Source organism: Vulpes lagopus, chromosome 8, assembly GCF_018345385.1.
Source record: "Vulpes lagopus strain Blue_001 chromosome 8, ASM1834538v1, whole genome shotgun sequence".
Lineage (NCBI taxonomy): Eukaryota > Metazoa > Chordata > Mammalia > Carnivora > Canidae > Vulpes > Vulpes lagopus.
The window spans coordinates 118,625,906-118,642,944 of NC_054831.1; the positions used below are offsets into that span (position 1 = coordinate 118,625,906).

Sequence of the window (17,039 nt, forward strand, 5' to 3'; positions counted from 1 at the left end):
TGAAGACACTCCAACCATGGGGCAGGAGGTGGGGGAGAGGGTGGTCTCTGAGGGGGTCAAGCTTGGGACCAGGGGCAGCCAGGGGCAGGGCCCTGGACATGAACTGACATTGATTGAGGATTTGCATTACTGGACTTACTCCTCTCAACAATCCCATGAGGGGGACACTAATATCCAAGGGGAAACCAAGGCACTGACACCCCTGCCGGTATGTGGAAGAGCCTGGGGTCACTCCAAAGCCAGTGCTCTCACATTAGTGCGGGTGCCCATAGCTCACGCAGAGCTTCCTGGGGCAGCACAGGAGTCACTAACTGAACGAAAGGAGGGGAAAGAAGATCTCAAGGTCCCGGGCAGTGCAGGTTGCCTCACACCCAGGCCACAGCCATTGGGGCCACCTGCCACCAGGGCACAAGGTTCTCAGCCCTCCCTGACCTGGGTCTGGAGGTGGCAGCTGGGGTGGGGGCGGCTGCCTGAGGAGCTAACCTAGACTTCAGGCCCACTCTGGGAGAAAACTGCTGGTGTGTGTTGGAGATGGGCCACATCTTCGGGTGCGACATGACGCCCTGGACATCGAGGGGGCTTCCCGGAGAGGAGAGAGAGGGCTTGCTCGGAACCTAAGTTTGAGGAGGTCAGGGGGTGGACGGCGTGTGCGTGCTTGTCTATAGGGGAGGCTCTTGTAGCCGAGTCACGTGTACGCCTGGAGCTGGGATTTGTCTTTGTGGGGAGGTCTTCGACTCTAGGCACGTGGCCTGTGTGCACGTACGTGCATGTGCGTGTCCCTGGCTCCATGTCTTTCTTTAGACATGGTAGTCGCTATACCCAACTAAGCTGCAGTCAGGCCGAAAGTTCACTATGCTCCGCATCCAGGGAACATCCCATCTTTGGTGACCATGTATTGATTTCTGTGGCTCCGAATTCATACATCTCAGGGTGCTACGACCTGTACGCTGGCTGTGTGTCCTTGGAAAAGTTATTTCCCCTCTCTGGGCCATGGTTTCTGTGTCCTCCCTAGTAAAGTGGGGACGAGAACACCTCCCTACAGTGCTGTTATGGGAATGAAGGGGGATGATGCAGGGAAAGCCCCCACATAGGGACCGGTCATGTTAGGATCAGGATCTGTCCCTACAGATGGCGAGAATGATCGATGCTGCCCTGGCCCAGGACTTCCTGGAGGGGAGCGGTGTTGAGATCATCGTGGAGCCTGGACGCTTCTACGTGGCATCTGTGTGCATGGCTGCTGTCAATACCATTGCCAAGAAGGCTGTGCTGGAGGCTGGTGTGTGGGTCAGCCCTGGGTGAGGATGGCCCTGTCCACACATCCCCAGGCCCCGGGGAAGAGGTTAGACGGAGCGTCTGGGCTCCTTCACCTCCCCACCTGGCCACAGAGATCCCTGCCTCTCTTGGACTGGGCGCTGGACGCAGTGGCCTCAGAGTCTAGGAGGGCCAAAGTCGCACAGGGCCCCCTTACCTTCACCAGGATGGCATCTTGGGGACAGGCTCCCTGAGGAAGATGCAGAAGATGCCGTAGTAGCCCTTGAGGTTGAACACCAGCTTCTGGTGGCCTCCTGGGAGTGGCGAGAGGTGTGTGTGGCCAATCTCACCACTGGCTCTCAATGCCTGAGTGCAGAACCCTTGGAAGGGGCCCCAATCTGCTGCCCAGGGGTAGAGAACCCCTGTTCTCTGCTCCAGGAGTCTTCCTGACCCCATGCAAGGCTGGGGCCTGTCCTCTGGCTTCCTTCTGTCCCCTGCTGAGCCAGCTCACCTGCCTCACCCATTCCTGTCCATGAAACCTGCACTGGAGCCTCTCAGCCTGGCTTTCTGCTTGCTCCTTCTGTTCCCACCCCACCCAGCTGCTTCCCCTGTGGCCCTGCGGCACACTCCAGGTCCCCCCTTTCTAGGGCAATGTGAGTAAAAACTTCTTCCTTCGGGACAGTGTTTCCATGTCTGCATGTTCCCTGATTAAAACAAACCTTGGAAACGTTTAAAAACAGTGCCCGACTCAGATAAGAGTCGGAGCATGATTCTCGCTTCCCTCCCCTAAATACTCCACCTCGACTGATGTTGCTGAAGGAAGCACCTGATGACCTTCTCATTGCCCCCATCACACTCCTGGTGCATGTGGAGCTGAAGTCACCTGTGCCCCCGAGATCCTTCGGATATGACCTACTACTACCAAGCCAGTTTCTCCACAACTACTTAGCCTGTCCACAGAATATTGCTTTCTTGAATCTAAACTCAGAATTGTACAGTGATCTCCGTGAACATTGGGGACATTCCAGCTACCACTTAGATGCTCACATCTTTCTGAATATTGATTTTTTCTCCTCCTCTGGGTCTTCTCCTCACCATCTTCTCCCGGTGTCAGTCTCTGCATCTCCTTCCCTTTCTCCCAGCTGCCATTACTGATCCTGTCTCCACAACCCCAGCCCCAGGTGTCCTAAGCCACTTAGCCATGACATCCTCGAGGCGGAGAGCTCAGCAAGTGCACAGCGTTTCAGCCAGGCAGACAGGGGTCCCGCTGCATCCCTAACGAGCCGTGCCACATAGACAAATCTCTTCCTCTCCCCGAGCCTCAGTATTTCCACCTGTAACAGGAATGACCCAAAACTATCCCTCCCCGCAGAACTGTTGAGCAGAAATGAGACAAAATATGTATTTCACACAAAATAGATACTTAATTATTAGCAGCTCTTATTATAGTGGAAATAAAAATAATAAGCCCCAAATACTTATAACTTGGACTTCTGTTAACCGATGGCTAAAATCATGGGCTGCATATCACCATATTCTTTAACAAGACGCTTTGTGAGGAAATGAAATCAGTTGACACAAGCGCCTTTGGGATTAAAAGCTGTGGACCAGCATGTGTCACAAGGATAAGGGAGAGGATTAATGGGATTTATAAATATTTATACTGTCAGTTATCACAAAGCCACAGATTAGAGTGGTGATATCTATCCATACTCTTCATCTCGGCATGAAACTGAGTTCTGGTTAGTTCACTCTGTGGGAACTGTCACCCCACCCCACGCCTGCTTCAAAAATAGCAGACCATCAAATAAGTCTCCCATGACAGTTGGCCCCAATTGTCAAAAGGTTCCCATTACCCCGTAGATGTCACTTTTGACCTTCAGGCCAAGACACAACGAATTGCTTTCCTATATTTGTTGCAAGAATTTGTATTTATTCAGTATATTTTTCGTTATAAGAATCTGCACATGTTAGAAAGCACCGGCTGGAAGATTTCAAATGCGCATGGGCGGCACAGCGGTGTCTGTGACCCCATGAGCTATATTCTGTGGCTTTGCCTCCATAACACAATATAAATTCATGGCTGCTCAGTAAAGACTGTCTTGGTTTTCTACCTCCCGGGCTATTTGAGAACAACACAATAGTGATACGAACAGGTTCGTCCTTACACCCAATTCACAGCATGTTTCTCACTAATTAGCCACCGGGCGTGGAGCCCAGACCCTCGTCTAACCTCTTCCCCAGGGCCTGGGGACGTGTGGACAGGGCCGTCCCCACCCAGGGCTGACCCACACACCAGCCTCCAGCACAGCCTTCTTGGCAATGGTATTGACAGCAGCCATGCACACAGATGCCACGTAGAAGCGTCCAGGCTCCGCAATGATCTCAACACCACTCCCCTCCGGGAAGTCCTGGGCCAGGGCAGCATCGATCATTCTCGCCATCTGCAGGGACAGATCCTGATCCTAACATGACCAGTCCCTATGTGGGGGCTTTCCCTGCATCATCCCCCTTCATTCCCATAACAGCACTATGGGGAGGTGTTCTCGTCCCCACTTTACTAGGGAGGACACAGAAACCATGGCCCAGAGAGGGGAAATAACTTTTCCAAGGACACACAGCCAGCGTACAGGTCGTAGCACCCTGAGTTGTATGAATTCGGAGCCACTGAAATCAATACATGGTCAGCAAAGATGGGATGTTCCCTGGATGCGGAGCATAGTGAACTTTCGACCTGACTGCAGCTTAGTTGGGTATAGCGACTACCATGTCTAAAGAAAGACATGGAGCCAGGGACACGCACATGCACGTACGTGCACACAGGCCATGTGCCTAGAGTCGAAGACCTCCCCACAAAGACAAATCCCAGCTCCAGGCGTACACGTGACTCGGCTACAAGAGCCTCCCCTATAGACAAGCACGCACACGCCGTCCACCCCCTGACCTCCTCAAACTTCAGTTCTGAGCCCTCCTCTCCGGGAAGCCCCCTCCGATGTCCAGGGGGTCACGTCGGCCCAAAGGTGCGGCCCATCTCCAACACATGCTGGCAGTCAGCGATGGCCTGCATGAAGCTGTGCGCTGCCTGGCAGTGCGAGCCCACGTGGAAGCTGGATGTAGGTCAATGACACGTGGAGAAACACACATGGAAACACAAGGGTTAGGAGGAAGGGGGACATTCAGAAGTGCCAACACGGGTAAATTGTGGAGACCAGCATGAGTACACACACTGAGACACATGTGACTGCCTCGGCCCACAGAACCACGCATCCCTGGATGTACACGTGGCTGTCCCCAGAGATGCACACACTGCATGTGACAGGCCTTGAGTTAGGGTGTTGACGGTTGTGCGAGTCACTGCTCTCAGCTGCCCTCTCCCAGTGCCCCCATCACTCCTCTTCTCCTTAGAGGGCACGTGATCAGAACCCCAAATCCCAGAGCCCCCGCAAGCAGGCAGCCGAGGAACCAATCAAGGCAAGGGAGCAGGAGGCAAGTGAGGCCCTCAGCTCAGGTGCAGAATGTAAGTGGGGGCCGAAACACTAAGCCTCCAGGATAAATAATATTTAATGCCATTTTTTCTTTCTTTTTTCTTCCTTCCTTTCTTTCCTTTTGAAAATATTTTGTTTATTTATTCATGAGAGACACAGAGAGAGAGGCAGAGACACAGGCAGAGGGAGAAGCAGGGTTCCCGCGGGGAACCTGATGCAGGACTCGATCCCAGGATCCTGGGATCATGCCCTGAGCCAAAGGCAGACACTCAACCACTGAGCGACGCAGGTGCCCCTAATGCGATATTTTCAAGAAGCAAAATTGATGCAAAAACATCCACAAGAAACTAAACACAGAGATTTTAAATAAAGTCAAAATTGGTAACAGTAATTGGATCCTGAGGCAAAAGGAAAAAACAGGAATTTCAATCCTGTCTTTTTCTTTTTTCTTAAAAAGGCAAGGAAGTGTCCTTTTTTAAAAAATTTTTTTTAAATTTATTTATGATAGTCACAGAGAGAGAGAGAGAGAGAGAGAGACAGGCTCCATGCACCGGGAGCCCGACGTGGGATTCGATCCCGGGTCTCCAGGATCGCGCCCTGGGCCAAAGACAGGCGCTAAACCGCTGCGCCACCCAGGGATCCCCGGAAGTGTCCTTTTTAAAAAAGATTTTATTCATTCATTTGACAGAGAGCACAAGCAGGAGGAGCAGCAGGCAGAGGGAGAGGGAGAAGCAGGCTCCCTCACAGCAGGGAGCCCGATGTACAGCTTGATCCCAGGACCCTGGGACCCCGCCCCAGGGCCGAAGGCAGACGCTTAACCAACTCAGCCACCCAGGCACCTCTCAATCCTGTCTTTATTTAAAATTCTGATATTTTCCTTATCATGAATTTTTGCATTAATTTTGATATATTTTTTAAAAGATTTTATTTATTTATTCATGAGAAATACAGAGAGAGGCAGAGACACAGACAGAGGGAGAAGCAGGCTCCCCACAGGGAGCCCCATGTGGGACTTGATCCTGGGACTCCAGGATCACGCCCTGAGCTGAAGGGAGACGCCCAACCGCTGAGCCACCCAGGTGTCCCTAATTTTGATATTTTTAAAATACTGTATTAAAATGTGATTTATCTGGAGTACTAAGCTTTTTGGCATCTCCTCAAATTTTTCACCCAAGGCGGGTACCTTGATCACCCTGCTCTGGTCCCAGATAACACCCAGCTCCTTTGCTGAGGACAAATGGAGCATCTTGAGGCCCAGAGGGGCAAAGACTGGAGACTGACAGGGAAAACCGGGACCCCTGCTTCCCAGGCAGGGAAAGCCAGTGCTCTTACCTTGTTCCAACCACAGCCAGCCCCAGGTCCCTGGCCAACCCGAACAGATGTTCACATATGTCCAGGGGAGCCCCAAACTTGGCACTCAGGGGGAGGATGCTCTCATTGTCCTGGGTCCAGAGCCAGAGGACCAGCCTAGGAGAGGCTGTGAAAGATGTCAGGGGTTCTTTGACACATGAGCCCCCAAGGCCCAGCCTGCCCCCCAATCTCTCCCCACCTTCCCACCAGCCCCTGCCTAGTTTCTCTGGACTCTCCAGCCACTGAGTCTCAAGGAACAAAAACACTCATCACTTAGAGACCTCTGCCCAGGCGAGAAAAAGCAGGAACGTGATGAAATTATACACACACTTTCGGTAAGCCTCCATGTTACAAGATCAGAGATGTTAAATAACTTTCCCAAGGCCACACAGCCTGTGCACATGAATCTGAAACATGAGCACTGGCCTCCCTGACTCCGATGGGAGTGCTTTTTCCATGAGTTCGCCTGACCCGAGACCTCCCAATGCCAGGTTGTGCCCAGGGTCCATGCAGACGTAAGCAGTATTCCTTCCCCACAAATATGCACCAGGGGAGGCATTGGGCCCAGTGGGCCCAAATTCTTGTACTTTGCTCCTTGGACCTCTCCCAAGTCACCTCATGGGACTGCCTTCACCTGGTTGCAGAGGCCCAACTCCACTGGCAGAGGCCCCAGGTTTGCTGTCCTTGATCCAACTGTTTCCATCTGCCTGTCAGGCCTCACCTGGCCTCACCTGGCCTCGAGGTGATGCTGGGCCACCTTGGTCAGCTCCCCCTCATTGTCAAAGGTCAGGAGCCACACCCCGTGGCGGGCAGCATATGGATGTGGGAGACAGGCTTGCAGGGGTTGGCATAGATGATGTGCGAAGGGGCTGCGCCCAGGCCCCGCACCTGCTCCAGCTCCAGCTGGCATGGATGACACAGTCAGGGGCTGCCTTGCTGCCCACCTGTACTCTCTGGGGACAGAAACTCAGGGCATGAGCACAAGGGGCTGCTCTTGACTGAAATCCCCTCTGCACCTGGCGCTGCACTGGGCACATCTGTGCCACTTAGGCTTTTAGGATTCAAGAAAGCAGAGTTGGCCCCATTTTAAAGAGGAAGCATTTAATGTATTCGATTTGCATAAAATGCCTGTGCTGGGACAGAAACAGGGCCTGCACAGGCCCAAAGCCTGTGCCCCTCCACTCACCACCTCCCCTTGCTTGCCCCAGCCACGTGGCCCCCTCATAGTTCATTCATTTCTTCCTTCAGAATCAAGTAATTCCTGTGGTGGCCACTGTCCTAGGTACTGCAGACGCCACCCCAAGATCCCCAACTGCTGACCTCCTGTCCCCCCACCAGCAGCAGGTGCAGGCTTACCTGGCTGGCACAGTTGAAGCCGGTGCCCAGGGAGGCCAGGACGTGCAGCACCCAGGCACTGCTGTTGCACTTCACCGCGTAGAAGGGTAAGACCGTGGCGGGGCCCGGGGGAAGGCCCGATGGCAGCTGGCAGCACGCCCAGGTCGGCAACCATGAAGGAGTCTTGGTGGTCCTGCCAGGGCCGAGGAAGAGGGCGGGGAGCCTGGGTGGTGGGTGCCTCACTTAGTCCTCACAATGACTCTGCGTGGTCAGTACTAGTGCTCTTCCCATTTTATAGATGGGGCAGCAGAGGCTCAGAAGGTCAACAGCGAGTACGTGGCAAAGGCAGGATTCGACCCCAGGTCTTCTAACTCTTTAATCAGGGAGATGTGAGGGCAACAACAATCTTTGTAGATCAGAGCGGGGGCAAGACGGTGCCAAATCCTCAACCACCTAGCCTGGCACTGAGTTAAATTCCATGTGGTGACGGGAGGTATGAGAAGGGGACAGAGAAACTATTCTGTGAGCCCCAGCAGAATCGAGCCTTGGAATAAGACCTAATAAATGGACCTATAAAAAACCACGAAACAGAAAGTCTTATTTCTTTTCCATCAAAGTAGGGACTGAGACTGACCCTCTGCTCTGTGCTCCCTTCCACCCCTGCCCCTCCCTCCCTCTCCTTCGTACTGAATCAGAAACTTCAGGCAGTTTCCCCAGGCCCCAGGGCGATGAGCGCCTCTGGACACATGCTTCCAAGGGGTCCTTGACTCTCTTTCAGGTTCCCACAGGGGATGCTCAACCCGGACACCCCAACAGATCCCTCCGGCAGGCACAGTCCCAGCGTCCTGGAAAGGTTTTGCTCTAAGGATCTGGCCTCCTCCCGTCTCCCAGCTCCCTGCGAGCCCCGGGGTCCAGAGTTCCCTGGGCCAGCCAGTCTTCGGCCCTCCCATTCCCTCAGAGAGCTCCATGGAGCCCTAGCAAATTTTCCCATCTGCAGAATGGGCCACTGGCCTGGCCCAGCCTGCTTCAGAGACATAGTGGAAGACCAAGCAAGATGCACACACCATGCATATGGAATAGAGGGTTGGCATCCTTTCCCAGGCTCCTTCACACCCACAGCCCCATTCACATGTGAGGAAACAGAGGCACAGAATGGACAAGCAAGGAGCCCACGATCTTCAGATTATAAGACTTAGAATTAGGGCCTAGGAGACATTTCATTTTACACAGAGAGACGAGAGGCTCAGAGAAGGGAAGAGACTTGCCCAAGGTCACCAAGTGGTCACTGGCAGAGCTAGGACTGGCACCTGAGCTCCCGAGAGCAGCCAGCCACTGGAGTAGACCCACTGTTGGCCACACATCCCTGAGGCCGAAGTGAGGGCAGCCTGCAGCCAGTCTGTCTGCCTGCTTCAGCAGTTAGGACCGCACCCACAGCTTCCACCCCACACCCGGACTCACCTGGTGTCCATCACAACCTGCTTCTTCAGGCACAGCACAGGGGACTAGGATCTATGGTATCCTGGGCTTCCAGTAAATTCCTATAGGGAGATCGAAGCTCAGCCTAGAGCTCAGGGGCTGTCCCCCAAAACCTCAGCCACCCTGCCTGCTCAGCCTCAGCCTCCCAGGCCCAGAGAACGAGCCCTCCTAGGTCACCCACACGACTGACCATGTAGTGAAGTCAGACTCCTGTTATAAGTGAGCATCAGCAAGGGTCAGAGTAGAGGGACCCTGGAAACCCTGTCATCTGCCTTTCCCACCTCACAGATGGAGAACCGTGGGGCCCGAAGGTCTTCAGATGATTCAGCAAACCTGGAGGGGACGTGGGAGCGAACCAGGACCTCAGACATCAATTAGGAGCCGGTTCCCACCTCCTCAGACTGTGAGCTGATCTCTCCTGGTGCTGTGTCTCCACTCTCCACCAGAGATTTCAATGCCTCACTGGAAGCTTCTCTGAATGGAAAGGTGGCTGCCTACGTCACTTGGTGTCCGGGCATATCCTGTCCCTTAACCTCTCCCCACTCTCCCTCTCTCTGTGGCCTTCTGAGGTCTCACCAGTTTGCCCGCCGACCTTCCCAGGCTGAAGCTGCACCCCCTCTGGGATGTCAGCTGTTGCTTCTGCTTGCACACCTGTGCTCTGACCCAGAGCCTCCCCTGCCAGCAGCAACCTGCCTGTGCCCGACTTCTCTGCTAGCTCTGCCCCACATTCATCTTGCTGAGACCTCCCCATCCCTCCTCCCAGCAGAAGCCCATGACCCTACTCCCCACCCCATCTCCCCCAAGCCATGTAGCCTTAAAAATCCAGGAAGGGACCACAGGAAGAGCCTGGATTTGAGGAGGTCAGGGCGCTAACCCCATAACCTCTAGAAGCCTCATGAATTCCACCTGTAAGAGGGTGGGTGGGGTGGGGAGTGGGGGGTAGAGGCGGAGATCTGTGATTCCAAACAAGATGGTAAAGTCCATGGCTTTTATAGAGACCCCGCCCACTCCCACCCCAGATCAATTGGGGTAGAACCAATTTCTAGTGCAGCTTCTTCTTCTTCTTCTTCTTCTTCTTCTTCTTCTTCTTCTTCTTCTTTTTTTTTAAGATTTTATCTGTTTATTCATGAGAGACACAGAGAGAGAGGCAGAGACACAGGCAGAGGAGAAGCAAGCCCCTTGCTGGTGAACTTGATGCGGGACTTGATCCCCAGACCCAGGATCACGCCCTGACCCGAAGGCAGATGCTCAACCACTGAGCCACCCAGGCGTCCCTCTAGCGAAGCTTCTTACACGCTCTAAGATTCTGGGCAGGTGACCTCCCCTCTAGAACATCAGGTTCATCACTTGCAAGATGGGGGTGACAGCCACATCTATGTCACAGGGTGGCCGTGAGGATGAAATGTGATGACACCTGCAAAGAGTTTAGCAAAGGGCCAACACATTCTAGGAAGCCTGATGACAACCCAGCAATGGCCAACAGTACTAAGCCCGAAATAAGTCCCAGGAATTATGTGAGATAACTTTTGTGGATGATTCATTGAATCTTTCTAGCAATTTCAGCTTCTACCCAGGGCCAGCTATATACTTGTGGGACACAGGACAACAGGAGTCTATGCCAGGCAGGTACTACTCCCTAAAGGACTGAAACCTTAACCTCAGGACAAGCTCAGTACCTGGATGAAGCTCCGCTGAGTCACCTGCCCAACGTAGGATGACGTGCCAGCCTGGGGCAGGGATGGCTGACACTTTGTCCTGCCCTGAAGGGCTGCAGGCCCACATGCATGACCCCAGCTTGGCTCCAGGCAAATCCATACAGATAGAGCTGACCAGCCCAGATCGCCATGAAGCAGGGGAGCCCAACGAGGAACACCCCACTATGTCCCGCCAGCCAGGGTAAGTCACCTACCCAGGCCTGCTTGCAATGACAGGTACACAGATGAAGCTTAGATTCCTGCTAATTAGGGACCATCATAGCCAAACCAGAACCAGAAAGAACTTGGGAAGAAGGAACCTTCAGTCCTTCCATCCACGGAGCAGCTTGAGGAGAAAGTCTCCGTGTCCCTTGAATTCGACAAGAATTTGGGGAATAGTCTAGCTTGGGAGGGTCAGTTTGGGTCTAACTAAGAAAACAAAGACCACTTCAACTACTTATAAGACAACTGAATGCAGACCAAGGTTTCCACATGAGAGGGAAGAGTTGAGGGCTGGGTAGGCAAGAGTGAAGCAAGTGGATCCTGGAAGGAGGTTGCTTCCAAGCCAGGGCAGGCCAGGCAAAGGAAGAAGGGGTGCTCCCCAAACCAGGGTCTGAGGTCACTATGTGGAAGCTGCAACCACAGACACAGAGCTGCTACCTGGGACAGAGGGGAGGGGGAAACACACCCTGGCTCCTCCCATGGCCTCCCAGGCTCCTGCCAGTACCCCCAGGGACTGACCTCTGCTCGAAGCCAGCCCCGCTGGGAGACAAAAAGTAGAGAGGGAGGGGCAGAGAGAGGATCTGGAGGCAGGGAGGCCCAGGAGGAGTGCAGGTAGTCAGAAGCTTCTTAGAGGTAGAGACATTTAACTGAGCCCTCGTGGTTGAGTAGGTGCCAGCCAGGCCACTAGGAAGAACATTCCAGGGGCAGGTGGCAGCTAATGCAAAGACGCAGAGGCAGGAAGACGCCTGGCCCCCAGAGGGATAGGAGTGTAGCCTTCCCAGGCTTCGAAGCTGATACATGTCAAGTATTAGCCTGGTGTTATGGACATGAAAATAGAAGGGCAGAGTGTGGTATCCAGAGCCCAAAGAGCCCCTCTAATAGGATGATCATCTGACCCAGACCCGAGTTAGGCCCAGCTAGGTGCCCGGAGAGGAAAAGGCATTCCGTTCTGTTCCTTTGCCAGCCTCTCTTTCTCTACCACATCCACAACCCTGAAGGATACTCCTTGTCCATAGTCTCTCCAGCTATAGGCACCACTCTGGTTGCCCCCGACTCTCTCTCCAAAGCTGCAGTGACATGCTTTTCTGGGCACAGGTGCTCCTTTTGCCAGAAACCCCTTCTATTGCTCTGGACGGTATTGAAATCATGCTTCCTCTTGCTTCCAGGAATCATTTGGTCAGGGTCAGACCAATCAGCTCTGCTGCTGAGGCATCAAAACACCGGAAAATGAGAGGAGAGAAAGAAAGCCAGAGAAGAAAATTGAGTCTTACCAAACCTCAGTATGAGACTGGAAATCACACTTTGGTAGATCATTCGGAGTGAGGTTATAATCCTGTGATCACTTCTTGTGACCAACCTGGCTTCAGAAGAGGCTGGGTCTGCTGAACGTGGGCTTTTGCTTTGCTGAAGAAAGGCTGCAAGTCAGTGGGGGGTGGGGTGGGGTGGAGCTGAACTCCTTAGGACAGGAGAAGCAGGATGCTGTCACCTACAGGCCCACACTTAACCTCCCTCCATGAAAATCCCCTCTGAATCAATGGTGAGCAAAGATTTGAGGAATATTTATTTAATGCTGGAACATCTGGACATCCACGTGTAAAAGAATGAAGTGAGCCCCTACCTCACACCATATGTAAAAGTTAACTCAACATGGATGGAAGACCTAATATAAGGGTGAAAACTATAGAACCCTCAGAAGACAAGATGAGAGTATATTGATGATCTTGGGTTAGGCAAGGTTTCTTCGACATGACACCAAATGAAATAGGGAGAGACTAAGTAAGGTACAGGATTTATGAGTGACATAATCAAACCTTAGATTGTGGTGATGGTTGCACAACTCAGTGATGTTAGTAAAAACCATCAAATTGCATACTTTAAATGGGTGGAATGTATAGTATGTGAATTCTATCTCAAAATATGTTGTTTTAAAAAATAATCATTTGGGGGCACCTAGGCGGTGCAGTCAGTTAAGCCTCTGACTCTTGGTTTCAGCTCGGGCCATGATCTCAGGGTCCTGAGATAGAGCCTCACGTCTGCCTCTGTGCTTAGCGTGGCATCTGCTGAAGATTCTCCGTCTCCTTCTGCCCCTCCTGCTTGTTCTCTCTCTCTCTCTCTCTCTCATACATAAATAAATCCTTTTTAAAAATAAATTAAAAATAAAATAATATTCACTTAGAGACATTGAAATATTGCTTACCTACAGAGGGGGCCTATGTGTCTCAGTCCAGCCCTGAGTAAAGCAGATAGAACATAAATCCTGGAAACCTGCAAGTCTGAGTTTGAAGCAATCCAGAAACCTAGAAAGTTATGTATCTTCTCTAAGCCTTGGAATTCCCACCCATAGAAGGGTTATGGTAATAAGTATATATAAGGTAGATTCTTTTTTTTTAAAAAATAAAGATTTTATTTATTCATTCATGAGAGAGAGAGAGGCAGAGACACAGGCAGAGGGAGAAGCAGGCTCCATGCAGGGAGCCTGACACGGGACTTGATCCCGGATCTCTAGGATCATGCCCTGGGCCAAAGGCAGGCACCAAACCGCTGAGCCACCCAGGGATCCCCTATAAGGTAGATTCTTAAATGCACTGACTCTTAGATTGCCAGACTCTTTCAACAAAAGCCTGAAAGAATGTGTCATTCAACCTCCCTGTTTCCCAGTGCAAAATTCCCCTTTTCAACTTCTGAAACAGATGATCATCCGATTGGTTTGCTTGTATGCCCCCTGGGACAGATAGCTCACCCCCTCTTCGAGACCCCTCTGTTCTTGGTCAGCTCTGACTGATGTCAGGGTCTTTCTTTAGAGTTAAACTGTTCCCTCCTGGCTCCCACTTATCAGCGCTGTGTCCTACCTTTCAGGCCCCACAGAACCTCTTCAGACCTGAATTTTGTGTCTATATGTCCTTTACTGGGTCAGACATTCTCATCTGACTTCTATTTGTTGAACCCTGTGGTTTTTCCAATGCAGAAACAAAGGCCCAGAGAGATTCACCACATGTAACACGGTGAGTTAGAGGACACATGGTAAGTGAGTGCCCCAGTTCAAGTCTACCCAGAACTCCTCTGACGGCAGAATGTGGATCCCCAGAGTCAGCACTGGGTCTCCCCTGAGTTCTGTGTCTTGCCTCCTAGCCTGGGGGTGAGTGCAGAATTTATCAAACGGGCATCATGACGAACACAGTATCTAGCCCCAAGGACACCGCACCAGCCTGCCCGGTAGGACTTGCATCCTTGGTCCTTCTGAGGCCTGGTTGGAATGAATCACCACTATCCAATAATTATGATGGTCCCTGGAAGAGCAGAAAGATGGATAAAACAGGCTCTCTTTCCTCAAGTAATCGCCAGTGTTTTAAGAGCAGTAGATGTATAGACAACCAGAGAGCACAGGGGAAGACTTATAATTCCCATTCTATTCAAGAAGAATCAAGGAGATGAAGAGACTCACCCAAGGTCATACAGTGACCAACACACAGAGAGCAGGAATTTGAACCCAGCCCTGTTGACCTCATAGTCTCTGTTCTTAGGAATAATTTTTTTTTAATTTTTTATTTATTTATGATAGTCACACACAGAGAGAGAGAGAGAGAGAGAGAGAGAGAGAGAGAGAGACAGGCAGAGGGAGAAGCAGGCTCCATGCACCAGGAGCCCGATGTGGGACTCGATCCCGGGTCTCCAAGATCGCGCCCTGGGCCAAAGGCAGGCGCTAAACCGCTGCACCACCCAGGGATCCCTGTTCTTAGGAATTAAAAAGCAGCACGGGGCACCTGGGTGGCTCAGTTGGTAAAGTACCCGACTCTTGGTTTTGGCTCAGGTCATGATCTCAGGGTCATGAGATCAAGCCCTGGGTCAGGCTCCACGCTCAGCAGTGGAGTCTGTTGTCTCTCTCCCTCTGTTCCTCCCACCACCACCCCCCAATCCCTGCCTCTCTCTCTCTCAAATAAATAACTAAATAAAGTATTTCAAAAAATTAAAAAAAATGAATAAATAAAAGGCAGCATAACTAAGTGGCTACACACATAGAATTTAATGTGCCAAATGGAAATGGTGGTGGTGGTGTAAATCGTGTCATTATTTATCAAGTGCTTACAACCAAGCCCCCTGCCAGGCAGCAAGCTATCAAATACTCATAAAACCTTATGGATGTAGTTATGGTTACCATCCCCATTTTATAGACAATGAAACCAAGGCACAGAGAGGCAGCATAGTCATAGAATTCACTTACTAGGCTCGTGGAGAGTAATGAGATAGTGCATATAAAGCCCACATCCTAGTGCCTTCATGATACTGGTTAAGAACTCATTAAACTAGTTAATAATAATGACAATGTTGGCATTATAAGGGCCTAAGAGAGCGTCTAAATCAAGAATTCAGGGCAGCCCAGGTGACTCAGCGGTTTAGCACCGCCTTCAGACCAGGGCATGATCCTGGAGACCCGGGATCAAGTTGAGTCCCATGTCAGACTCCCTGCATGAGGGTTTATTTTATTATTTTTTATTTTTTAAGATTTTATTTATTTATGAGAGAGAGAGAGAGAGAGAGAGAGAGAGAGGCATAGACACAGGCAGAGGGAGAAGCAGGCTCCATGCAAGGAGCCCGACGTGGGACTTGATCCTGGGTTTCCAGGATCAGGCCCTGGGCTGAAGGCGGCGCTAAACTGCTGAGCCACCCGGGCTGCCCAGGCTCCCTGCATAGAGCCTGCTTCTCCCTCTGCCTGTGCCTCTGCCTCCCTCTCTGTGTCTCTCATGATTAAATAAATAAAATCTTAAAAAAAAAAAAAACAGGAATTCTAAAACTTTTTTCTCTTAAAAACTAAAATGTAATAAGGGAAGAAGGGGAAACTGAGTGGGGAAAAATTAGAGGAAGACAAACCCTGAGAGACTCCTGGCTCTGGGAAACAAACAAAGGTGGTGGAAGGAGAGGTGGGTGGGGGCCTGGGGTAACTAGGTGACTGGCATTAAGGAGGGTGTGTGATGTGATGAGAACTGGGTGTTATACTATATGTTGGCAAATTGAATTTAAATTAAAAAATAGGGGCAGCCCCGGTGGCGCAGCAGTTTGGCGCCGCCCGCAGCCTGGGGTGTGATCCTGGGGACCCGGGATCGAGTCCCACATCGGGTTCCCTGCATGGAGCCTGCTTCTCCTTCTGCCTGTGTCTCTGCCTCTCTCTCTCTGTCTGTGTGTCTATGAATAAATAAATAAATAAAATCTTTTAAAAAATAAAAGTTTCTTTTTATAACCAAAAACAAAACAAAACAAAACAAACAAAAACCCTAAAATGTGGGCCCAATAGTGGATGTTTGTGATGGGTGCCCAGCATCTTTGAACACCTGTGTCATGTGAAAGCAAGAAACAGACTTTCCCAGACTCCCTTGCAGCCAGGATGTGTGAGTATGACCCAGGTTCTCTCAGGCTAATCTGAAGGCAATGAGAACCAGCTAATATTATAAATGTGACTCTAGGTGCTCCTGGGGGGCTCAGTCAGTGAAGTATCTGCCTTTGGCTCAGGTCATGATCTCAGGGTCCTGGGATCGAGTCTCACATTGGGCTCCCTGCTTCTCCCTCTCCCTCTGCCCTTCACCCCCTGTTTGTGCACTCTCGCTCTCTCTCTCAAATAAATAAACAAAATCTTAAAAAAGAAAAAAAGTGACTCTAGTCACTGGTGTATAGTGGTGGTGTATATTGGTGGTGTATAGTGGTGTATGGTGGTGGGATAGTCATTAATTAAATTATTACCTGTTATCAACTGGAATGAATTCCCCCCCCCATTTTTTTAAAGATTTTATTTATTTATACATGAGAGACACAGAGAGAGGCAGAGACATAAGCAGAGGGAGAAGCAGGCTCCTTGCAGAGCAGGGAGCAGAGGTGGGACTTGACCCTGTGACCCTGGGATCATGCCCTGAGCTGAAGGCAGACGCTCAACCACCGAGCCATCCAGGTGCCCTGAAATGAAGTTCACATTGAAAGTACGGGACCCAATGTTCTCTGCTGTGGCATGGCACAAAAGGCACGAGGAATACAAGGATTAGGAGTGGAGTAACTTCTAATCGACTAGAGAATTTACAGAAATAAAATGGAAAGCTCAGAGTTGTTGTTTGTTGGCACAAGACATGGCCAGAGAGTCAGGCTTTTCTATGACTAAACTATAAAGAATCTCTCATCTCTTGCAGCCAAAGAGATAAAGGAGCCAATAATCAAAATAAAAATTTGGGTATACAAGTTGCCACAT

General features: G+C 51.1%; 1 pseudogene; it reads right to left on the reverse strand.

Moving 5' to 3' along the window:
- Positions 1-1,470: 1,470 nt before the first annotated feature.
- LOC121497805 lies at positions 1,471-9,648 on the reverse strand (annotated as a pseudogene).
- Positions 9,649-17,039: the final 7,391 nt, after the last annotated feature.